Here is a 25,780-nt window from a genome sequence, read left to right as displayed (position 1 = left end):
AGCTACCCTACTCTGTATCTGCTGTCTTAATTCTATGCACGCCTTAGCTAAGAAGAAAGATATTTCTGGGCTCCCTTAGAAAATGTAATTATAGATTTAATTCCCTGGTATCTGTTTTGCATGGTGCTGAGGGAGCCGGCCAGTGTCATTCTGAGGCATTCATTATGTCATCTTTGAAGGGCTGTGGCAACTGGGGGATTCCCTGTTGAGTGGAAAAAAGGCAATTGTTACTCCCATCTACAAAAAAGCAAGAAGCAGGATGGAGGAATGACTGCAGCAGGAGGCTGGACTAAAATGTTGTCTCCAGATATCCCTTACAGCATAATTTTTTCTGATTCTACTGTGTGAAGGAGCAGACCCGTATGCCTGTAGAGATGCCACTCACTCTGGAAACATCTCAGTCCTTGAGAGTGGGTTGTGGCATTTGCTATGGGACTTAGCATATCCAACATTAGCTGTCTAAAAATTAGGCATCTAGCCTAGATTGTCTTGGATAGAGAGAGACAGCCCCCTCCAGGGGGCAATTCATCACACAGCAGTTATGGCATTCCTTTCAAAACTCCTCTTCCCTGTAATTTATACAGTGCACCAACAGCCCTGAATGTTTTCATCGTGTTTGTGGGGGTCGTGATGGTGTTGGCCTTTTTCTCTAGTGAAAGAAAACTCACACAAAATGGCCCATTCCTAGGTACAGCCACAAGCAGGACCTTCCTATGTCACGCACACTTCGCTGCACTGACCGCTACTTTTGCTGGCCTTGACCAGGTACAAGTGCTTTCACCCTGAGCAAAGGATTCAATGTCCTTGGGAGAAAAAATAGAGAACTGTAACAATTGCCTCATTTATGTGGCCTGAGCTCAGGAGAAAAGTCCTGTGGAGTTTCCCAAACTGCTTTGCAGCACCATCAACTAAATGAAAGGAGATGCTTTTTGCTTTTCCTTCAGCTGTTGAAGGCAGTAATTGCCCGGGATGAGAAGGGAGAATGTAACAGAACTACTACTGCATAACATTGTCCCTTCTTCACTTGCAGTCACCACATAAAATCAGATTCAAAGATATTTCCAGTTAAATCAGATACATCTGTGTCACTTCATTGCTTTTTGTGAGGAGTCTGGATCCTCAGCTGGTGAAAATTATTGAGCCAGTTCACCTTAGAGGCTGGCCCTGTGCTGATACAGGCACATATCAACCTCTTCATAGTAAATTTTGACTAGCTCCCCCCGAATGCAAGGATCACAGATGAAGGTGCCCATCTCACAGACATTCTCATCCAGCTGGTTATAAAGAAAAAAGCTCTATTTCCTTTGGGTAAAGGATAAGTCATGTGTCCAGAGCTACTGTTTGTATGAAATTTAAACCTGTTAAAGTGGGATGATACTTACTTGAAAGCAAGATTCCCTTGAATGAATGTAATATCCCAAAAGGATGCACTTTAATCCTACCCCTGCACTTGTATATAGCAAGTACAGCAAGGTCACTGCTTCTCAGCCCTTTTAATTAAAAACCAGACCTTGTGCTAGTCAATTGTCCCTCAGGCCCAAGGATTTGCTTATCTCTTGTAAGCTCAGTAGCCAGTACAGCCTATATGCAAAAGTCGGATGAGAAGAATCGAAGAGCAAGACTCCCCACCTCTGATAAACGCTGTAATATGCCTCAGAGAAGTAAAGAGACATCTGCAAGATGATTTTAAGCATAGCATAGGAAGCACAACAGCGCTTGGCATCTTGACTGCACTGAAGCATCAGATCTCAAGTTGCCTGGGTTCCTGGTCAACCCAGGGCCTCCTGTCACCTGTTCAATTTGTTAATGCTTGCAGAAATAATAAGTGAGCAGTAGGTGGCTGAGCCCAGGAACTAATAAACCTCTCTAAAGAAGTGGGGGATATAGCAAGTCTTTGTGTATTTTACTGCCGGTTACACCATGCTTCAGCTATATGAACCATAATACCTTCTACCAGGGTCAATGAAATTGATTACACCAGTAAAACACTTGAGGATCCAACACTGATAAATAGTTCCCATGGTAGTGCAACTCCTTTCTTGGCTTGCTAAAAGATGCATCTCAGAATTACAGAAGAAATCTGATCATAATAAAGAAGGCTGAGGGAAGCAAGTGAAAACTTTCTACTACTCTTGATTGTAATGTGGTTGCCATCCTTCAGTCAATACTGACTTTTTTTGGATCCTAATGATTATTGTCTTTGCATTTGTCTTTGTGTACAGACAATGTTAATAGAAAGATCGTTATCTGTATTTTTCTGTGTGATAATGGAGACTCAGATCTGCTATGTACTAAAATTATGAAGCTAAGCAACTACTTGTCTCTGCCACTTGTGAAGAGAACTGTTTTAGGGGTTTATATAGCAGAGAAGAAGTAAAGAAAACATGGTAACTGAAACAGGAATTGGGCCAGTTAATCTACAACTCTTGCTGAAGTGATTTGTATAGACAAGGAATATACGATCTGACTCGTAATGTTTTCTTGGGGAATCTTAAGATCATTTGTACACTCTTTTTCTGTAGAAAACAAAGAGAGCAACTACACATTGTGAGGGATAAAGCCTTAATGCATGTCTCCTCTGCAACATCTTCCTGTGAACCAAATGCAAAATGGCTGCTTGATGCTGCAGTCATAGTAAGAGATTTATGGTTTCAGTCTACAGACAATGAAGAGAAGAAACAGCTACATATAGAGAGAAATCAAAGGCTATTTTATCCATGTAAATACAGACAGATGAAAAAAAAGGAAGACTTTCTTATACGTAAGGAATAATCTTCAAGGGAAAATACTAGTTGGAACTCAAGTTGGAAACTATAAGAACAAACAACCTCTTTCAACTTCTTTCAACAACAGGAATCATTATCTTAATATTATCCAAGGTTAGTCTTAATATTATCCAAGGTTAGAGACGCAATTTAAGGTGTTGTAGCTTATACCCTCAGTGGGAGAGCTTGCATGGTCCCCCTCAAAAAAATACCTGGATCATAGCCTCTGTTAATAGAAGAATGTGAGAGCACACAGGGCTTCTGGATAAAATACATAAAACTGTCTGGTTGGTATTTGCCCAAACACCATCATTGTAAGGAGGAAGATGATGATCAGCAAGATTAAACAGTTAGCAGAGAATTCCAAACAAAGGAGTCAGCTTGAAAAGAAGTGGAGAAGAAGCATGAAAACTTGTAATGGGTGTGCGACCTCACAGGGGGCTTTCTCACCTGCGTGTGGGTTATTTTATTTCTCCCTGCATGCGGTCGGCGTGTTGCAGGGAGCAGCACAGGCACACGTGATGCCGGAGCAGCCACATCCCCACGGAGGGCTGTGCGAGGAGAGACCCGTGCTCCCCAGAGAGGGGTGCTGGGAACCCACCCAGACTGGGGACTTTTAAGGGTTTGTCATAGAGGATGTTTAGAAATTTGTAGGTGTTTATTAACATTTGTAGGTGTCTACTATTGTCCTTTTCTATTGTACTACTGATCCTTATCCTGAATGTACAGTTTACCAATTGTTGGTTACTTAGGTGCTGTTAGTGAATGAATGAACTGCTTTGATCCTGATTTGGCTTAAACTATGTGAACTAGGTAGTTTTGTTCCTGCAGCACCCTCTTACATCATCTGAGACTCCTGTCATCTTTGAGTATCTTCAAACAAGCCCAAATAATGCACCTTCCATCAAGTTTTAGGTGCTATATTCTGCAAAATAAATAACACATAACTTCACTTTTTGGAAGCTAATTTGGCATCTTGTGAAGAAAATCACTTGCCTATAGCATGTGCTTATGGATTGACCTTGCTATGCTTTTCATAAACTCTTCCTTCTGCAACCTGCACTCCTTCCTCCCAAAACTAAGCCAGCTGCTACAAACTCTCTTTTAGCCATAAGGAATCCCAACAGGAGGATCTTTCTGAGAAACAGGATGAGAGTAGCCAAACCTCTTCCCCCACTTTTCCACCAAGGACTGCAATCTCATATTCTTCCTACTCCTGAAAACAGGCTATCTCAATTTATAATTAGGGCTAGCACTGCAAAAATTTCTCAGATGCTCTGCATTGAACTTAAACCTTTTGAGACCCTTTTCCATGGTGTATATTTGTTCTTAGAGAGTGGGGGCATTTTTGCTTTTTCAGAAGTTGCTTTTGATGACCTTGGTGAGCTGGAACATAGCAGTGTTAAAAACAAAGCACTGTTGCAATAAATATGATATTGCAATTTTAGCACAGCAGTAGCACTGATTTACACAGGTAATTGCATGTCACAAACAGACCCCTGCACTGGATGAAGAAATATGGTCAACAGACACTTTTATTTGCTTTATTTGCTCTACCTTTCTTATTAATTCAGTTATGATTATGTCTCTGTCCATGTACAGTACACATAGTGGCTAGTTCTAAGGATGATTGTCCCTCAAATACGTTTAGGACAAGCTCTCTCCTCTGTTGAAACATTAATAGGCATGATTCTTCCCTGATTATTCTTCTGGTATGTTCCTAAATAAAACTGGGGAAATTAACGCCACCAGGCTGAGAAATATGATTAAATATACTTTTTAATAGCAACTGACTGTGAGGGTGACAGAACACTGGAACAGGTTGCCCAGAGAGGTTGTGGAGTCTCCTCTGGAGATGTTCAAAACCTGCCTGGATGCGATCCTGTGCAGCATGCTCTAGATGACCCTGCTTGAGCAGGGGGCTTGGACTAGATGATCTCCAGAGGTCCCTTCCAACCTCAACGATTTCATGATTCTGTGATTCTGTGAATTGCATTTGGGAGAAATCAGCCCATATATGTGTGGTGTTCTCAGAAATGCTAGCTTTTTAGCCTCTGCCCATAATTATGTGATAGTCCTGTAACACTTCCCTTCCCCCAATTTTGAACGTTATCCTGCTAAATGTGGCACAGAAAGTTTAAAGTAAGAAAGCAAAAGCACTTTCGTGTCATAACTTGGCAAATGTTCTCTCTGTGATTAATAATTTGGGATGCTTGGTATGTTTCCCTCTATAGAACATGTTGTGTTGTGTAAAGATATCTGAGCTAACTTGAAATTGGCTTGGAGACTACATGGAGTCTAACTACCAGAAAGCCTGGTGTATCCTGACTCCTGTTACTGTAGTTTGGTTAAAGCCAACTTGGGTTAGCTGTATCCTACAATCAGTGCAGACACAACCTTAGAGCCTGCAAAGGCTCAGAAACCAGCAGGAAGAGCCACAGTATCTTACTTCCTTGTGGCTTTCAACCTGGATAAGGGAATCAGGCCATGGAAGTCTATTTTAACACTTAGAAATCTCTCAAGGCAAAATGTCCATGTACTGCCTGCAAGATTAGTCATATTCCTGTTTGTCTTCTGCATCCCTTAATGGTGAGATGTCTTAGCTTTTCAGCCAGGCCCCTAAAAAGTAAATACTTCATCTGTTTTTGCTAGTAAGTATTCTATTCTTGTGTCCTATGCTAGTTGAGTCATACAGTGTGGAAAAGCACTTTAGTGTAGATGTGCTTTTGTTCAGGGTGACATAGCTGGTGTGCATGGGTCTCTTACTCTGTTAGAGGTGCACGGTAATGGATGAGGGCCTCTGCTTCTCTAATAGCATCATTAAAATTAATAGCACATGAGACTTGCTGAACCGAACAAGAATATTCAAAAGCAGGCTTCAGACTTCTGAGTCAAAAATGTTTTAACCTGCTGTCCTCAGGCTTGAGTGAATATGTTCCCATCTGCCTGCAAGCCTACAGAGCAATAACCTTGTTTGGGACCCTCTGCTTAACCAGGTGCTTTTCTCAATGACTTTAAACATTGCTGAACACATACAAGATCTGAACATAAGTAGAAATTATCCTGAAGGAAGTTCCTGTTACAATTGAAGGGAGCTCTTGCTAAAGAGAAAATAATCATTTTTTTTCCTGAAATATTTTCTGTTTCAGACAAACCTAGAATGCATCTTTTCATCATAAACAAATCTTCCTTTACAACTCAGTCATGATCCAGTCCTAAGAAAAGTCTCTAAACCTCCCCTCACACCTTTAAAATAGTACAGGTCTTTTGTCCCAGTCTATGTATCCAGACTCTTATTTATGTTGTGAAACCGGCGAGGAGGGGAGACGTTCTTCTCAATTCTGAAGTGGCCATGGCTGCAGTTCAACCTGATTGGTAAATCAGGCTTACAGAGTATTTCTACATGACAGCACACCACTAATAGAATTGATTCGGACTGTCAGGCACAGATTACAAAAAGGCTTCCTGCAGAGTCTGTCTGTAAGAGTGAGTGGCCTTTCGAAAAGCAGAGGCTGCAATGGGGCAACGCTGGATTCATTTTTTATTCTAAGACCAGCTGTGGACCATCAGTTGATGAGCAGTCCAAGAGAGGGGCACTGATCTTTCTTTCTCTTTTTCTTTTTTCAATCTCTTTCCTGCTTTTTTTCTTTTTTTAAATTTACCTCTTACAGTCAGTGATGACCATGCCTATTTTACCCTAATGCATATGGTAAAACGAAAATAAATCCTCCGTGTAGCTACCTGCAGTATCAAACTGTGAGGTCTGAAGTCAATTCAAATGATTTCTGGGAGTATTGAAGTTGTGAAACACTTACTTGTTCTGGGAAAATAAATTTAACCAATCCGAAGTGACACAAAGATTCACGAAGACAGTGGTGTTATACAGCCCCAAAGTGTGAATGTGCTCATGTAGGCAGTCCTGCCCTTTACAGTACATTGGATGAAATGAAGCTTTTGGGGGAAAAAAAAAAAAAAAAAAAAAAAGCAGAATCAGATCAGGTGGAATTTTAATCTTCTGGGACTGTTGAAGACCCATGTGGATTTCCTCCACCCTTTGTCACTGAAGTCAAGTGGTGAATCAGTGTAACTTCCATCCTTGATCACTGTGGATCTGCAAGATGGGTACAACATGGAAATACATAGGGACAGAGGATAGTATAGTGGAGAAAACTACACCATGAGGGCCCTGAGCCTTGCTGATTTTTAATGTGTACCTAACATTATTCTCACCCATCCAGGGCCTTAATTCAGTCTTAATAGAAACAACCATAACTCCCGTGGAAGCCAATGTTTAAGAGAAATGATAAAGCCTGACTGCAAGGTTATGAAATCTGGTGATGCACCATTACACTCCAATTAAAAGATGCTAAAAGTGACATTTGCAATAATTCAAAAATGAATAGAACCAGGGGTGAAATGCGTGTTTTTGTAAGATAATTTTCCTCCTCAGCTATGGTGAAGCAGATCATGTTTGAAGAAATACTCATTTGAGGATACTAAAAATTAAACTTCTTTTTTTTTCCTGGAATGGAGGAAGGGAGGAAAGAAGCCCCTTTTAATCAATGAGTTTAAAAACAAGACAGCTTCATAAAATGGAAGACATTTAATTAGTCTAGTTTTTTATCCAATATAGTAATTCAGAAGCCCAGAGTCCTCATACAGATATTTAAAATGCAAATTGCACTGACATTATTTAATCTAATGTTTTAGATACCTGAGGGCTTTTCTGTGTCCCAGTGCATCTCAGTCTTTGGTTATGTACTGCGCTTAGGCAGGACAGCAACACCACCCAACATCAACCAAAAGCCAAACATAAGACCTCCCCCCATTCTATAATAATGATGGCAGTAAAAGACACTAAATCTCTATTTCACGTAAATGTTTAAAAGGGCTTCATATCTGGGAGTCTGAAACCTGATGGTTGATCTGTCTTTCTTGCTTATACCACTATACCTTTGCCCTTTTTCTTTGCCTCCTATAAAGAATTACCTTTTATGCCTTTTTCTAGGTTTGTATATTTTCTGAGTTGAGAACCGGCTTGTATTTCTCAATCAGGTTTTTCTCAGATTCTCTTTCTCAGGTATTTCTGCGTGCCTACCTCCACTGTCTCCAAGTGGTGGACCAGGGCCTTTGGGCACTTTGTATTGGGTGCTAATAATCATAAATTATCACAGCCACAGGTCCACATGTGGCATATGCAGAAGCGATAATTTTCCAAGCTTTACATTCTGACAAATGTAAATCAAAGGAAATCAAAATGTATTAATTTAATTACAAATTAATAAGTAGTTTACGGTATTATTACTGCTTAATTTTATTGTGAAGTGTGTAGCTCTGACTTCCATAGCCTATCCCTTGAGTAACACCTCCTACTCCCTCTGGTCTCATGCCACAGCTGTAAGAAATAACTATTCAGCAGGCTTATTTCAGTGCCCTGAGAGCAGAGTTGCACATACAACTTCAGAAAAAGATGGAGAGGCTGAAAAAACGACCACTTTCACCATCACATTGCTGACCCTACAGCTGAGATTTTGGATCATACCATTTGGGCCATCCTAAATTCATTTCAATATACAGGTAGAAGTTCACCCAACTACATCAGTAGCAGTTGCAGGTGAGCTAGGTGATTTTTGCACCAAAGAAGATTATAAGCTGTTATTTCCTCTGTGCCACCGGCAAAGCAGTGATTCCTGCCAACACATGGGTGGGAATGGATGGTGGAGATCTGTAAATGCTCCAGCTGCTCCAGCCAGCTCTGCAGGACGAGTGTGACCATGACTCGAGTCACTTCTGAGGTACGTGCTGTCCTTCACTCCCACTGACGCTGGAAGAAGTTCAGAGTGCTGAGTCCTTGGCAGGATCACATATCTCAGATGACAGTGGCTCTATTGGGCATAGTTTTATTTGTGTTTTCCAGTCTTCATCAGCTAAGGCCTGATTGTCAGACTATCACAACTTCAAATGTCTTTTCGCACAAGTAGCATCACTGAGTCCAAATAGGCCATGGCCATAAATAACCTCTGACACTAGAAAGGTGTAAGCCTTTCACAGATGAGAGGTGTCACACCTGGTGGTTGGATTCTGCCACCATATGAAAACTGAATAGTATCTCACTCTACCAGTACTCTCACTGAAATAAATGATATTTATAACAAAGCAAAGCCCTACTTATTAAGCTTGAGCTGGGCCAGGACTGTATTCTCTGCAATACAAAAGGAAGTCAAAGGAAAATGTTCCACCTGAACAATTTGCTGTTCTTAACTCCTCAGGGCTCAGAGCCTAGGTCTGCTTTGCTAGTCCTGCAGTTCAAGATAAGAAGTCCTTCTTTTACTTACTTCAAAAATTAGTAGGGATAAAGTAAGCAATTATTCAAAATTCTGTCCCCCCCCCCCCCCCCCCCCGGGATCAACGCTCTTCAGGCATTTACAACTGGCTTGAGGTGGGCCATTAGTATTATACACAAGCTCATATCTGCAGTGCTAAAGACTTGATTTATCCAGGATCTTCAAGATGGAAGTATTCTTCTTGAGGAGAAAACGACAAAGAACAGAATGAAAAGCCGAAATCTAAGCACATCTTTGGAGATTGTTGACGCATGGAGGCTCAAAACGAGGACAGAGAGAAGGTTAAGCAGTTCAGCTCAGAGGATGGCCAGCTGGAAAAATGAAGCTGGTAAACTGAGAGCCAAAAGGCAAAATTTGTTTTTTAAAGGAGGCTGAATGTTTTCTAGGAATACAGATGGCTTCAGTAGTAATTGCAATTTCATTGCAAAACTAACTTTCCATGGAGGAAAAGTGTGAAATTATCAGTCAGCCCTACTGTATAGCTGTCCCTGGCTTTGTACAAATATTACTTTGTTTCACAAGATTAGGAGTAGTTAGATCTTGGTATGGGAAAGCTCATATGTATCACTGTCAACAGTGATAACTTCAAGACATGTCCAGTTCTGCAATAACATTCTCATGGCTGGATTTTGGTCAAAACTGTTTATTTCCCAAAAAGTGAAAGGAGGACATAAAGGACTACAGCACATCTAGGATTTCAGTGGGTCCCTTCAGTGTTTATAACTGCTTGGTAGCTATAGTGATAATGCTGACATGCCTGCTGACATGACTTTTCTGGGATCCAAGGAATGCACACATTTTATCAAGTACATTTTATGCACATTTGCAGAAAGGGGATTTTGTTATACCTCAGCAACTAATCGTGCTGCATGTCATCGGTGCATTTCAACTGGGGGAAAGCCAGGGAACTGAAACTGAAATATCAGAAAGAAACGAGCAACTAGTTTGGGTGGGAGGATGACCCCTGACTTGCAGGGAAATTATGGAGGGAAGACTGAGTAGCTGTTCACTGTGGACATTGCAAATGGTGACACGATATTTTGGAAAGGACGATAAGACATGAATGGGAAGGCATAGAGAGCTCCAAAGAAATGGGAAGGCTCACATCAGCAAAGGAGATAAGAATGCAAAGGGAGTGCCTAGAACTGTTACTGCAGGGCAAAGTGGCTGTATATCCAGTCTCAGGTGAATAGGAGTGCTTTAAGTGCAGTTTGAGATGATCTGTTCTTCATGATGCATTGCAGAAATAAGGAAAACATTGATTAGGTGTAAGTGATTATAGTGGAAAAACCCCCAAGAGAGCCTTCTAGAGACAGAGCAGTCAGTTACATATGCTGATTGAGGAGAGGAAGTCACATGGTCAAAGCTGAAATATGTTAGTTAGAATAATGTCTAATTAGAATAAGGTCTAATTTTTACTGTAGACTTCCTGAGATGGTCACAGTTCAGTTGCACTGAAGTAGGTATCTGAGATATCCAGACATGGCCTGAGGTTGCTAGTCCAAAAGGGCATGGGTCTCCTGTAGGTCTGATGTCATATCTGCCAGCTCCATGTGGATGTCTTTGTATGCTTACTGCACCTCAAAAGGTGTTAGATGTCTATATGTAGATGACTGAATTGAGCCCAGATGTGTCAGGTATTTGATCTGAAAGGCTTCCTTTTCTGGAGTTTTACCAATGAGGTTTAGCATGCTTGAAAAGCAGCCTCTGTGAGCAGGATTCAGTTTGAAGTACAGACAACAAAATGTAGGGGTCTGAATGCAAATGTTGACATGCAAACTAAGCATATAAGTCAGTGGAGAGACAATCAATATAGTCAGCAGAGCCTAAAGAACAATTCAACTGCTCAGTCAGTCACTAGATGCCTCCTTTTGGGAGATCTGAATCACTCTGCACTTCATTGACTATATTGATTAGATATCCATTCATTGTGGTGGGAGCTTAGACAGCTGCATGCTTCTAAGCACCAATCTTAATTTAGGTACTTAATCAGTTAAGGTGATTGCACCTTAGTGGGTGCGATCCAGTTCCATAAACAGGAGTGCCATCTGAGACATCCTGAAGTGCCCAAGATATCCACATGGATGGGGCTGGCAGATGTGTCGTGGGACCAAAGGGAGAGCAGATGTGGAGTGTCCAGGGGCATTGCAGATGGCACTGGATGTCTTTGTGAGGGCAACTGACTTCAGCTTTGGAAGACTGAACTCCTTGGAGCCTTCCGTATCTCATGGTAGAAATGGTGCAGGACAACACAGGCTTGCTTGAGTTGCCTAAACTTAGGCATCGGACACTACTGCAGGCACCACTGAGTGTTCCAGACACCTGAACAAGGCTGGCAGATAGGACACAGACCTGATAAGAAACCCACGCCCTTCTGAAGCAGCAGCTGGAGACGAGGTGGGCAATGCCCCAGCACTCAAAATGAAGTGTCACTTCAGCTGCATATATTTAGAAAACTGAATTGTGCTCTGTAGCTGTCTACCTCAGAAAATGCTATGAAATATATGTAATCCATTATTGAGGGTCCTGAGAACTCTTGTCATAGGGCAAAAACCTTTAATAACTCTGTTTTTTAAACAGTTACTTTATTTTTTTTAATTAAATGTTAACCAAGGTATATATCTGATCTGCTTTTCCAAGTCACACTAAGTCTCATCATTAATGATAGGAGGTTTGAGAGGTACATTATATTTTGTATCTTTTCTTTTCTTATATCTTTTACTTGAGTTGTTCCCCAGGGGGAAAATTTCTGTTCTTCTATTTCTTATTAGCAGAATTATGTTTTTCTATTCAGCATCTCTAAGTAGAAAGGCTTTTTTTCTGAATGGCAAAATGCAGCATTTTTAAAGGTGAGCAGATGTTGGTGGGAGTGTTTCAAATATACACTTAAAAATGTTGTACTTGGAAATGAAGTCTGATCAGTCTAAAAGGAAAACTCAGGCTTTTTTATAAATTAGGATAAAAGGCCTAGTTGCACAAGGAACATTGCAAGACGCTGTGAGGACAAATGCCGCTGCAAAGCTGGAAGGAAGCCAGGAGAGCACAGTAAGCCAGAAAGACAGAGAAGAGAAACTAAATGAGGGAGAGAGAAAATAAGACACAGGATAAGACAGTTGATAGGAACACAGAGAAATGAGCAAAATACACAGACCTGAGGAAAGATGTAGAAACCTAGGAGATGCATGCAGGTTTGGTGAGAAAAAACGCAAACCCCAAACCTCATTTGTTGAAGCACCAGCTGGTTGAACGAGCTTAAAGAGAGAGTAGATGCACAAAAATGCTGCTTTAAATAGTAAAACTGGCTAATGAAATACATGCTTTCTCCTTCTGCCCCCTCAATGGTTCCTGCGCATATCACACATATCCCCACCTCCTCAGCTACACTGCTTGGAGAACACCATTCAGTTTTCCTTTTCATTTTAAAGGGTTATATTTTACTTATATGCTACCCATATTTCTGTGGTCCTGATGGCAGAGCAGCCTCACAAACGGTGGCAGCCTGACAGCTGAGGGGAGCCGTGGAGCTGCAGAGCAGGAGAGGAAGCAAGCCATTGCCAGCGTGGGCTGTGCTAGCTGCCATGGCTTTGCCATCATAACCAACATAACAAAAAAACATCCTGAGCCAGTGACTCTTGACCGACTGTTTTTCTCTTTCCCTAAAGCAGTTCCACCTAGATGCTTGATGATGGGGGGAAGTTCATGATCCCACTCTAATTTCTAATTCTAATTCCTGCTCCCCACTGGAGCCCTCATTGCAATAGATGCTTGTTTAACAGACTCAGTAATTTCAGAAATGCAGTTGATGGCTCTGAGGCCCCAAATCTCATTCTTTTTATTTTTCTCTACCAGCTAAAATGGTGGTAGGAATGACTCACGGGATACAGGGATACATCTTGAACAGCTGCTGTTTTATTTCAGAAGTCGTGTTCTTCTCTGACCCGGCCAAACATATATTAAAAAAGCTTCAGGGCAGTTCCTCAGAAAGGAATATGAAACTTATGAAAAAAATGGCAAACTTTTATCAGAATACTTGAAATGCTGAAATCTCAGTGCTATAACCACAGTCTGGTGGGCCCAGGCCCTGATGGGAGGACTTTATAAAGACTGTCCTCCAGAGGCTAATTTCCACTGCTAGGTGTCTCCCACGACATACCGATGTGTCTGGGCATCTTCCTGTGGACAAAATGTAATTACAGTAACTATACCCTTAATAGCTTATGTGTGAAGGAAGATGTCAACAGAAAATTATAAATGGAGAAGAAATGTACCCTTTGTAACTGCAGCCATTATCCTATAGCCTGCAGTTGAGAAATCACTGGCAGATGAGATACAGTTATTCCGACTAATTTATTGAAGAACAAGTCAGCATAGGTTTAGTTCAAGTGCTTCCTACCACAACAGCTTCCCAGTGCCGAAGTTTTAGGAAAGCTTTTGGTTCTGGAGTCTCAGATGCCAGAAGATGAAGGCAGAAGCATGTGGGGTTATACTCAGAAAAACAGTTGAGCCAGAGTAAAGAATAGAGTAAATAAGCTGTTATCAGTTCAGTCTGTATATTCAAATTGATTGTCTTCCTGGAACAGGATGAATGCTCTTCATTCTCTTGAGTTATGAGGATGCCAGTGATGTAATGATATTAATGATGCTAATGATGTAATGATACTAATGGGGCTAATGATAAGAATGTACTGATAGGTTGTCTTTCCTGAGATGATGGAAAAGATGCTGTCTTTGAGTCTTCTTAGTGTCAAGGCTTTTTTAGTGTTTGGCCTTTGCAGAATTCCCTATGAAAGAACAATCTAGGATAACCAAAGAAACATGAGGAATATGGTTAATATTGCACTGAGAAACAGTGTATGTGTTATCTAGAAGCAGATGGCATGCAGAAGTATCTGTTAGGTCATTTTGTCTCAGATGTGTGTGATTCTTCACAAAGCAAATACACTGAAAGTTCTACTTGCTTATTATTGCCTATATTTAATCCTAGCAATTAGTCCCAGTGCCTGAGACCAGCACTACATCAGCACGGGGAGATGATCCTGCCAGAAGCGGATGATGCTTCTGCAGTGCACTGTGCAGTACTGGCCGTAAAGCTGTCAGTAGCAGAAGTTCAGTCAGCAAACAAGAGAAACACAAAGGGAAGGGAAATGCATGAAATGTTCGGATGATACTTGGGAAAGTAACATAGATTAAAATAAGTGCATGAGGCTAGATGTCATGTGAAGGAAAATCAAGGAGGGTTCATTTCTGCAACAAACAGGTCCTATGGTTGCACACTTGTAGCTGGGGACAATTTTGTGGTCCTCCTCTTTCGTCCTCCTATTAGTCTCTACAGTTACTTCATCCATAAGGGAAATTTAAAAAAGATCACTTAAGAGTCCAGAAGTGTTGAAAGGTAGAGCCTAAGGTATTCTGTCATGGATAGGGACAGCTCCTGTTACTTCAAGGATCTCCTCCTTTTTTGACTTTAAGCAACTTCTATGGATTTGAGGATGAAAGGGTGTTTTTGATGGTTTTTTTTTTTTCTTTGGGCATCCCATATGCCTACCAAAAAAGAATCTTCCAGCTAAACCTTCAAGGATTATGTGAACTTGGGAGTAGTGAGTCCTCCAGCCCTTGGGCTAATCCCATAACAAAAATACTCAGAGCACCCTAAGAAGGACTGAGAACGAATGAGTCTGCTGTGTCTCATGGTTAAGCAGATGGGATGGGTGCCTATATCCTATTAACCTATTGCCCTAGCTACAAGGAGCCTAAGGTAGAAGTGGAAAGTGACTCTGAAGCCAGTTGGTGTGAGGCATCTGCTGCTGAGGCATCTCTTGCCTATAGTCATCTGTCTGCTTCAGTGATGCTCAGACTTGGACTGGGGATCTCTGGTGTTTCCTTATGTAGGAAGCATGGGACAGTACATGATGTTTTGCTCTTTGGCCTCTTCTTTTCTGATCCAGTAACCCAGCTTCCCTCCAACCCAGTTCCTGTTCCTTGTTCTTTTTCCTCTGACTTCTCTTCCCCACTCCATCTCCCATCATACTTTTCACTCACCATTGAAATGGCCAACAACCAATGCCGCATCAATGACCAGCTAATTTATACCTCTGTCACCAAAAACTGTCTCCCAGTATTCCTGAGGAAAAAACTTACACTTCATAATTAATTCAAGCTTCTTCTTGCCAACTTACTGCTTTCTGTGCAATGGCTGTGCTGGCACTCCACCAAACTAGTGCTGTTTCTTTGAACCCAGGGCTTGTTCTGATCTTGTTCTTGATAAATACCCTGTGCCAGGAAGATATGTGTGTCCATATTTGTCATGTGAATTGCAATGAAGTAGAGGGGGAGCTTCAGTTCAAGAAGGGGACTGGTAAATTAAAGGGAAAGTGAGAAATTCATGAGGCCTAAGAAATCGTATGTAGGCACAATCTTTCTGTTTGGGCATCTACATACTTCTAAAAATCTAATCATTACCCCAGAAAACCATATTGGAATCTAGTGCATGATCATTACACTGGAAAACTTAGAAATTAAATTAGAAAACTAGTAGGATAATAGTTGAGTCTAAAACTCTCCTGAATTTCCATCAAGAGCTTAGTTTTGCTTGTTTTTTTATTACAGAATGATAAACTAGCTCCTACTTTTCCTGTCATATGTCCTTCATTAAGTCTGTGTGCCTGAGCAATGTGACTTTTTAAAGTAGCAGTTGTGACATATGCTAATTTGTTACTTGGTGCCAACTTTGCATAAGAACTCTGGATGAGAAAAGGATATATTTAGGGACAAGTCATAGGCATCAAAGCATAATGTTTAATTTGGTAGCAAATTGGAAAGTCCATTCATTTTGCTAACTAAAATGCCTTAATGCATTAACTGGGATCTAATATGGAGAATACAGGTACTGTGTGTTAATTGCAAATGCCCTAAGTGCATCTTTGTTCAATATTATCTTGGTAATACCACCCATCTGTTACAAAAAGACAATGAAATGTATAGTTTACTGTTGAGCTATTACATGGTTTCTTCTATAAGTGTGGCGTTGAGGGGCTCCAGGGAAAACTGAGCTGCTGTAGTAGATAAAAATCTTTGCCACTCCCAAACCAGGCTGATCTTCAAGTCTGTTGAATTCACTGATTTTTGGAAATGCTGGAGTCAAACCTTCTCTTGTTTTGAACTGCTGTAGCTTCACATAAAGGGATGGAGCTCCAGCAGCTTACAGACCTCCAACCGACTCCAGTTTTGTTCAGTTTAGCAGCCACCGAATTCTAAAAAAACTATTTTGGGTACAATTCCTCTGACTTATTTTAGACCTATAGACTGGGCTGAAGTGAACTCTAGTCCTATTTTCTCTCTATTGGCTACAAAGAAAGCTGACTGAGGGGGGACTAGTTCAAAAGGAGGCATCTACACTGGAGGTGTGTAAAGTTAGATGAATCACATCTATTGTATCCAAGTGGCTTGGATCTATATTTATTAATCATTCATAATTTGGGTCATTCAACAGAAAAAAATACACTGAAATTTGCACCTTATTTAAATATGAAAGAACATTGTCAATGTTCTAGGCTCAGAGGAAAGTCTTTAGGGCAGTTAAAATAAATATGAAAATACTGAGTAATGCTTAGCTTGTTCTTGATAGGAATCTGTCCCTGTAATGACAGATAATGCTATTTACAGTCATTTTTATGTTTTAGTTTTTTAGCTAACAAAAAGAATCATGAAGATTTGAGCACACTCCTTGAGCAGTGAAAAGCACTGCAAACCTGAGAATTAAATTCACCTCTTCTATTGACTTTTGAATGCATTTCATCTGAATGGATGTTGTCTATTTTTATACGGATTCCCTTCTAAAACTCATAAAGCTTAATGGATTAAAAGAACTATAAGTGAACTGTGTACTATCCCAAAACTTATATATCTTTTACTCTGTCTCTGATACATAATTTCCTGAATGCTACAATTCTCATGATAAAATTCCAGGCAATTGACATAAATAACAGAGACTATTTATGTATTTTCATGGTGATTTTCATAAGGATGATATCTAATCTGTACAGTGCAACACACTGACATAGATTTTATGAATTCTGAATACAAAGAAATGCCAAAAGTATACCTATCACACAGCACTTGGAATAAGTTAAGGATACAAGAGCTGTATGACCGAAAGTTCAATCATATTTTATGCTCAGATTACAGTTTGGAAAGTTTTATTCTGCTTCCCTAAATGACCTTTGTAATGTCCATTAGTTGCCTGTACTAAACCTTTGTACAGCATGGGCTTGCTGTATTAAGTAGTTTCTCTCTTTATGTCTCACAGCAGCTGTTGGACTTTCAGCTATACAAACAAATTATAGAACAAAAAGCCAGACACATATGTAGGTATTCAAGAAGTCCTACATTAAGAAGATTTCTGCAAGAAGATGTAGTAACAGGCCTGGGAATACTAGAGTAGAAGAGGTCTAGGGATCCTTATTTCTCTTTCCTGTGTGTATGCATTATGATTATGATACAGGGTGGGATACAAATCCTCTCACATCTCACTTAGGCCCCTGAAATTCATTTCACTCCCAGACAGCAATTGTATCTACCGTCTCTTCTCAACTGCCTCTCTCTAGCTAAGATTTGAAGTGCTTTCCTACTTAAGATGAAAGTTATCTGGATAAAATTTTCAAAAATCTTGATTCAAAAGTTCAGGAATGTCTGTTTTGGGGAGACAATTGGTTACTTCCTGCCTAAATCTCTGCTGCAACGCAAGGCTGATAGATGGGGATCTTACTGCTTCTGAAGTTCCCTGAATAAGTTTGGGAAGCTGGGGTGATTAGCAACCTCTGTGAAAGCCATCAATATTGTCTGTCTTTTGCATGATGTTTTAATCATAGGGCACTTCCCCACAAAGAAGAGAACTTGGGAGCTGGGTATTTTTGGGAGCTGATAAACCCAAATTCTAATCATCTTTCTTCTTTACGCTGTTTCTTACCTTTGTGTCTAGAAAACATAGTCAAAATTCAGAGCCCATTCCTTCTTGTACAAATATCTAAAATGAAAAAAATAGTTTCTGTCCTAGAAAGATTAAAGTATTTGTCAATAAAAAAATCCAACAGTGAGACTGAAGGAAGGAGAAGGCAGGTAGAGTGATTAGAGAATGAAGTAATACTAGAATGATTTTACAGAATAAATACTTAGTAGTAGCTGGTCCCTTCCCTTAAGCCTTGGAAAAGCCAGTACATTCTCTCTCTTTCTGTCTGTAAAATGAAGATCATTCTTACCTTGCTCCCAGGGAAACTGAGTTCCAGGACAATTTGTATTTTGGAGAATATTGAGAGTTGGAAAGAAAATGCAACTGCTAGCCTGGAATTTTTCAGCAAAATATATTTTTTTCAGAAATTATCAATCAAATTTATGGAAAACATTTTCCCAGAAATGCATCTGTTTTGGTAGAACTGTCACTGGTGAGTTTTGGCAGGTCTATATGCGTCTTCTGGATCCCAGTGATCACAGATCGTGCTTAAACTGTAGATTAATGTTCTTGCTCTCTTTGGACTCTTACTGTTCTCTGGTGTATTTCTCTGTCCTTTCTTCAAAAAAGGTCAGAATTTCACAAATTTTGAAAATTTTGGGAACTAAAAAACAATTTTCCACTGGCTTCTAACTACTGCAAACATGCCTTAATTTTCCTATGTATGTATTTGGAGTACTAATTGACTTGTCAAACAATAGGGTCTGCCCAGAAGCATGATATTTAGAGCCAGGTCCAGATCTTGTCAGGTATCTCAGCCTGGAATGGACTGAGACCCAGTTATAACAAGTATTTAGAAATTAACAAGTTGCACTATAGCAATTAAATTGCTGTATATTATTAAATATATACAATAATTATTTTTATTAACAGTGTTGTCTTATGTGCAGTTTTTCCAGCTGTCCTAAGACAGCTACTTTACTTGAATGACCTGAATTTAATATTAATTTCTGTATATTTTCATACATAAAGAGAGAAAAGAATTGCAATATCATATATTTCTCTTTTCTTTTAAGTTAATAGGATAATATAAATTCTAAAAATTAATTTCCCAGAAATTTTGCTCTGCCGCACAACCAATAGAATCTAAAGTGTGATTTGGCTTACCTGAAGTAGATGCCTACATGTAATCAGTTGAGCTTTGAGTTGTGCTTGGATGCCCGCAGGAGAAAGACCGTCATGGAACTGGAATGATGGAAATGTTGTTTGCTTATTTTATCCCATTTTCCTGTTTGTGATATTTCTAAGAATTGAGCTGTCTTCACAAAGACAGCTTGCTTTGCAAATCAGTCTGCTGCTGGCTTGCAACAGCACAGGAAATATTTCTACCAGTTTGCAAAGTGGGAAAGTAAAATAAAGGCAAATTAAATTCATTGTAATTATTGGGTAATACTGACCTGGAAGCCCTTGGTTAAAAAGTTTGCACAACACTTCTCTACAATTATCACGTGCTCATAACCTTCCTGTAAATGAAGGACTGCCATGTAAGAGGCTTTATCTCTGTGTGTTTGTTTCTGCTCTAGGTATTAATAGCAAACCAGTGTTCTCCAGGCTATAAGGTGCATTTCATGCATAATTTTTCAGCTCCTCTATTTTTTTTCCCAAGGCAAATGGCATAAGCAGATCTAGCTACCTCTAAAAGCAGCTGCCCCTGTAAACCTTGCCAGCTAGCATTAGTCATGGTCAACAGCACTTGATTGGTTTGCAGTACGCAATTACATTCAGAATAAATAAATCTGCATTTCTAATTGTTTATAGGGGATGGAAATAGAACAGCAGAGAAAAGAGTTTGTAAATAGAACAGATTCTAGTGAAGAGAGTCACATTACACGCCTCTTCCCTGGAGAAGAATGAAGCTATGCTAACTTATTCCCTGCCTGTCAAACTATCCTGAGCTTACGTAGTTCATGCTTTCAAAGTGAATCACGCCAGATGAGCACAGCGGCATGTTCTCGTTGCACTCAGTTACCACCACTGGAGAAGAACAAGGCACCGGCCGAGAGCTGAGCCTCCGGCAGTTTTAAGGGCCTAGTGTGGAGTTAAGGATCTGGAGAGGTCAAATGGTGTCACTTCACTGAAGCTGTGGTTTCCACCATGTGAAGGCCTGATCCACAGTGGGAATTTTGCAAAGTGCTGACACTGGCTTCTAAGACTCAAGATGACGCCTCAGATCAAGTGTACAGGCAGCCCATTCTCCATCACTTCTGGAGCCCGGGTATCTCTGCAGACAGAGGAGGGAAATACCGGCCATATTCAGATCATTTTCTATTTTGACTGAGCTAAAGTATTGCACCCTCCTCTGCAGTGATTGTGTAGGAAGCAGGATCCAGCTCCTGATGACAGTAAGCCCTCTGATTCATTTATCATTCTTGAAAACAGCTGCCTTTGAGATGCCATTGTAGACAATCTAGATACACCAGTTACTTCATGACTGAAAATGGATAACACTCCTTAGGTGCAAACAGTCCTATATATTAAGGACAACATATTGCTTTTGTCCCCCAGTACTGTTTTTTCCAGGCCATAGATCCAGCTTGAGACAATTTAAACATCCCAAAATTAATGGGCTCTTTGAAATGTTGGCGTATGCATCCTGAATAGTAAATGTGAAAAAAATACAAGTGGAAGATTTTTTAATAAAAACTGTGCAGGAAATTTAACTTCACAATCTTCATTAAAAAATGCTAAATCCACTGAGATATTCTGTGTGTTGCATATAATTCCAGTAAAAGGAGTATGTGGCTGAAATCCTTTCTCCAGTGATTTCAAATCCTTAAAGTTAATTGAATACAGATTGCACCGTGATTGGTAGTAATTCAGTGATCCATACTACTGCGTAATTATTCTCTGTTTCCATGATAGTTGGAGAAGTGTAGCTCCAAAAAAAGTAGCTTCGATTGGTGTATCACTTACCTTTTTTTACAGTCTGAAAACATGTTGGATTTATTTTTCTCCCTGTGAAAATTTTCCTTTCTGGGGACAGTTAACCCTGAAATTTCTTTCTTGCATGGCAGGAGAATATGAGATCTTTACCTGCAGATGTCTCTGTACCTTATGGAGTTTCAGGCAGGATCCGTTCTCTGGCAAATGAAAAGCAAAACTTGGTTTCAAGCTGAGGGGAAACCTGTTTGTGTCTGTAGTTGCAGCTATTAATGAATGCCTCCTATTTTAAGAATGCCAGCGATGCCAGATATCCTACCAAGTGTTGGTGGGGATTGCATGGACAAAGAAAGAATGAAAGAAGTTAAATATGGATGCCTCTAATTTTTACTCTCTCTAGTTTTTCTACATTTCTGCAACAACTTATAAAAAATCATATTCAGTTCTTTAATTTATAAATTGAATTGTGAAGTTAGCAACTGAGTGACTTCAGCAGACCCATTTTAGCATAGCTTTGTTTACCCTGTGCTTCTCAGCCTTCAACAACATTTATCGTTAATGTTTGCCTGACATATTTAGAATATCATTGTTGTATTGCACATCTTCTATAAGCAGTAAACTTTTTCACTGTCACTGCACAAAGGATCTGGTTGACGTTCTCGTCTATTAAAACCTGGCTTATTGTCAAAGAAAGTATAAATTGCCTTCTGAAAAAAAAAATGAAACAGTTAGACAAACTATGGCTGTCTGGTTTGTGATCACTTCAGGCCATTTCTCACAGCAATATAGATCACCCTTGACAATGGGTTTCAACCGATTGCAATTTAAGGACCCTTAAAACATGACACACAGAACTGCAGACCCCTGCCTAGTAAGTCAAGCTTGTGATAGTAGTTTTGTTGCCTTTTGTGAGCTATTAAGAAGTAATATAGCGTGCAGCAGATGCGTTTAAATCTACTGATCTAGAGATCAGCAGAATCCATGAACACACACTTACATGGGATTAGAAACTGTGGTATTGTATCCTTTTTCCTCTATTTTTAGAGTGCCTTTACACTTTCTGGTCCAGATTGATTTTACTGAAATTGTTGGTGCTATTTACTTAGCTGGCGACCAAGTTCAAATTTCCTAGATGAAGTTAGGCTTTTAGACTTCCGTAAAATTTGGACTGGGTCAGTCAGCAGAAGAAATATAGCTTCTCTGCAGATCCACGTAAACCTGCCTCAAACTCTAAGGTACTGCGTCATCTCGTAGCTATGCAATGTGCCCAGCATCTTTGAGTAGAGAATCTGGGGACAGAGAAAAACCTTTTCTATCTTTTTTCAAGAGTGCCTTTTAATGGCTTCTAAGCTCTGTGCTGCAGCAGTGATGCTGTTGCTCTGCAGTTTCCAGAGAAGCAAATATATCAGCATGAAAATGAGCTGGGCCAGTTGCTCCCCTGTGGATACATTCTTCATCTGAAATGAGTATCTTGTTAATGGAAGAAAGCTCTGAATGGTTTCGAGAAGGTGGAGGGCAAAGCATTTAGGCGGGTATCTTGCTCAGTCTGCTGAGTGGGGCAGTACTACCCTGCCTGACAACCAAGCAGCTATCAAAAAAGGTAGAGGGAAAAGACAAGCTCTGAATTAAATGTACTTCTGGAGTGGGTTTAAATTTGTTTCACTGTTAGTAGGGAGAATTTTTAAGAAGGGCCAGATGCCAAATTGGAAAGGAGTGAAAGCTAAGAGCGAGTCTGCTACAAGCTCAGAAAGAACCTATTAAACTCGTACATTGTGTTCCCTTGCGTTCAAACCTGTCCTAAGCTATATTTCTCGAACAGCTGTACCATAGGTTAAGCATTCCAGCAAGCAGGTCCTCTCTTCAAAACTTCGAAGTGAGCTGTTGAATCAATCTGCCTATCATTTGCATTTAGAGAGCTTCAGTACCAGGTAGTTAAAAGTATTTAAGAACCTGGAGATTCAAACAAGAAACAAAGCACCTTTAAAAATTTGGCCTCAGTGACACTCTAAATGGCAGATTCTACAACTTTCGTACTCAGGTCACACTTTGCTATGAGTCTGTAGACTGCCATTTGAAACATAACATGTTATCCTTTTAAACTTTAATAGATGAGAAAGAGCAGTTGCGTCAGAGAAAGACTGCACACCAGGAAGGATTTGACTTAAGGAGGATCTAAGTTTGAAATTCTAGGTTGTTTGATACTGCTATTTGTTGGAATTTGTTCATCCATTTTCAGCTTACTATTAGGGAATTGTGTTAGCTACTGTGGCTGGGATTAACCCCACACCTGGTCATTTATTTTGCTGCTACTGTTCCATTCAGGAAATCACAATAATTCAAGGCAAAAATGAATGCCTTTTCCCTGGCCTGGAATATGTTGTAATAGGCTGTACTATTTAAATAGCATGTAAATACTCATGTAATTACAACAACAGTTCCCTAAGTGTTCCCTTCCTTCCATGAGTGCTTATAACCAAAATCTAAACAAAGAAGACAGCTGACAGCAGAGAAAACTATTGCCATTTCCATTTAGGAAAACAGAAGTCCTAGGATCCAGTCTATCCTGCCTGGATTCCTTGCTTGCACATAAATATGAAGTGCTCAGTAAAGCAACCATCTGAAGTAGGTGCCTACGATCCCTGTCTGGTCAATGGAGTGAGACAAGTGGCTTGGAGGGACTCTAACTCTGAAGCTCTGGTGAAAAATGAAGTAGGAGAAATTCAAAATTTGTGAAAGAAAATGTCTGCAAGCCAAAGCTGTATCTGACTATCCTCTACAGCTGCTTAACTCTGGTGCTGCCATCTCATTCCACTGGCTGGATAACAACCTTACATAGCTGAGACGCTGAATCATTCATTGCTTTATTGGTCCAGCTGCCACAGTAATTGCATAGCTATGGACAGGTATAGCAGGCAGACCAAAAAAGACACTGGGTGGAAAACTGGACATTTTTCTCCATCATTGATGCCAACTTCTTTGGAAGATTCAAGGATGGATTCTCAGTTTCTATAGATGGCAATAGAATCTACTGTTTTAATAGTTAGCACTAATTAAATAGAGCCCAGGGAATATCTAAAAACATTCTGCAGAATACAAACTTTAGCGGGTCATAAGATGACCTTAATAGCTGAATATTGCTAGGATACACACTTTCTCCATTATATGCCCCTCATTTCTTTCTGTTCCAGGCAGAATATCACTTATTTATGTAATTGTGTATTATGTAATTTGTTTCATACTCTGTTACCTTTCTCATACTCCTGTATTCTTTTGGAGATTGGGGAATCAGGGCAGCATATCATATTCAATGTATGGGTGTACCACTGATTTTTAGAGTGGTGTAATAATGCTTGCTACTTTGTTCGGTTTCTTCCGTGGCAGTTCCTAACATCTTGTTTGCACTATAAAGTACTGACCTAATATTTACATTGAACTGTCACTTATGACTCTGAATTCTCTTTCCTTGGTGGGAATAGCTAGCTCAAAGCTTATCAGAGGTTACAGTCGTCTACTGTCTTTCTCTTATTTGGTCCCAGCCCAGACTGCATAATTTTGACCTATTTATGTGAACAGAGCATTTTGTTGAACAGTGCCCTGAAAAACTCCATAAGCATACTAGTACACTTAGGAACCCCATACACTAACAAGAGAAAGCGATCAAGAGAACAGCATGGCTGCCAGCTGAGAAACAATCCCAAAGCAGACCCTTGCCATTTCCACTAACAGTCTTTTGAGCCAATATAGAGTGTTCTGCATGCATCCTGTGCAAGGGTTCTTATCAATTTTCTCAGATGGAAGGGAAAAATATACTCCTATTGCAATCTCAGTGTCCCAGGGATTGATCGGTGATGTTAGTGCTGGGAAGCCGCGTGGCTGGGATAGCAGAGAGCAAGGTGTTACATTTTTAAAGCAGACCAGGTTGTCCCCTGAAGGGCTATGATCAGACAGCAGGGCATCAAATGGGATGGAGATGCTGATCATGGGCAAGGGCAGGGTTGTTTATGGGCCTCAGCAAATCTCCTTATCTCCCACTTGTGTTACACCATAGCCTCTCTCTTGCCACATGAATGCATGAGTACCGTGCAGGCCAAAAGCCTTGGAGCTGAGAACAGTTGTCATAGCAATTGCTGTGATCTGGTCATTCTCTGTTAGAGACTACTGGGATTTCCCTTTTTTCTTTCTTTCTTTCTTGAAAAAAGGTATCAGGGATTCCCTCCTGGGAAAAGAAGAGAGGGTTCAAACTCAAACTTGGAAACAGCAACTCTCAAAATGTCAGAGCTGAAAATCAAGCACCTGGAAGATGTGATACAAGAAAAGTATTCTTAGATGAAATTGGAGTATGCCAGCAACAGTCAGAAATGAAATCTTCCTTGATATTAAAAGAATGCCAGGTAATGGCGAGACCCAGGAACCAGCTCAAAGTCAGAATGAATTAATGAATACATTTCTTTTTTGCTGACAATATTTTCCTTCTAATCCCAATGCATCTTCTCTCCTAACCCCTCAAAACCATATGAAATACAGTATCTTTGGAGGTTACAAGGTTAAACTTGTAAAAGAATTCATTAATAACTTCATTCTGCTTCAGTGCAAGGGACAAGTTTTGCTCAGAGCTGTGATGGTATAAATCAGGGTCATCTTCCTCAGACTCTGTGGAAAAGTAGCGCTGTGACATCTGAGTCAGTAAGATCAGCATCAAGCCCAAGGTATTTTACCTGATAAATGGTGTATTATTTAACGTGCAATCTCCAGGGTCTCAGAAACTGCTCAGCTCATTATTATACAGT

The 25,780-nt window shown here is 40.2% G+C and overlaps 1 long non-coding RNA gene across 2 annotated transcripts in view; it reads right to left on the bottom strand.

Moving 5' to 3' along the window:
* LOC112988293 (uncharacterized) overlaps positions 1 to 19,442 on the bottom strand; it is a 39,874-nt gene extending 20,432 nt beyond the window's left edge. Inside the window, exons 1-2 of one of the 2 annotated variants that reach the window (XR_010388716.1) lie at positions 19,221 to 19,442; positions 18,075 to 18,131 (exon numbers count right to left, since the gene is read on the bottom strand). This is a non-coding gene — a long non-coding RNA (uncharacterized LOC112988293). The remainder of the gene's footprint in view (positions 1 to 18,074; positions 18,132 to 19,220) is intronic. The other variant, XR_003260495.2, reaches the window with a different exon arrangement.
* Positions 19,443 to 25,780: the final 6,338 nt, after the last annotated feature.

The sequence above is a fragment of the Dromaius novaehollandiae genome, chromosome 3 (assembly GCF_036370855.1).
Source record: "Dromaius novaehollandiae isolate bDroNov1 chromosome 3, bDroNov1.hap1, whole genome shotgun sequence".
NCBI lineage: Eukaryota > Metazoa > Chordata > Aves > Casuariiformes > Dromaiidae > Dromaius > Dromaius novaehollandiae.
The sequence above is the reverse complement of the archived record's forward strand: the minus strand, read 5'-3'. Positions and strand labels throughout refer to the sequence as shown.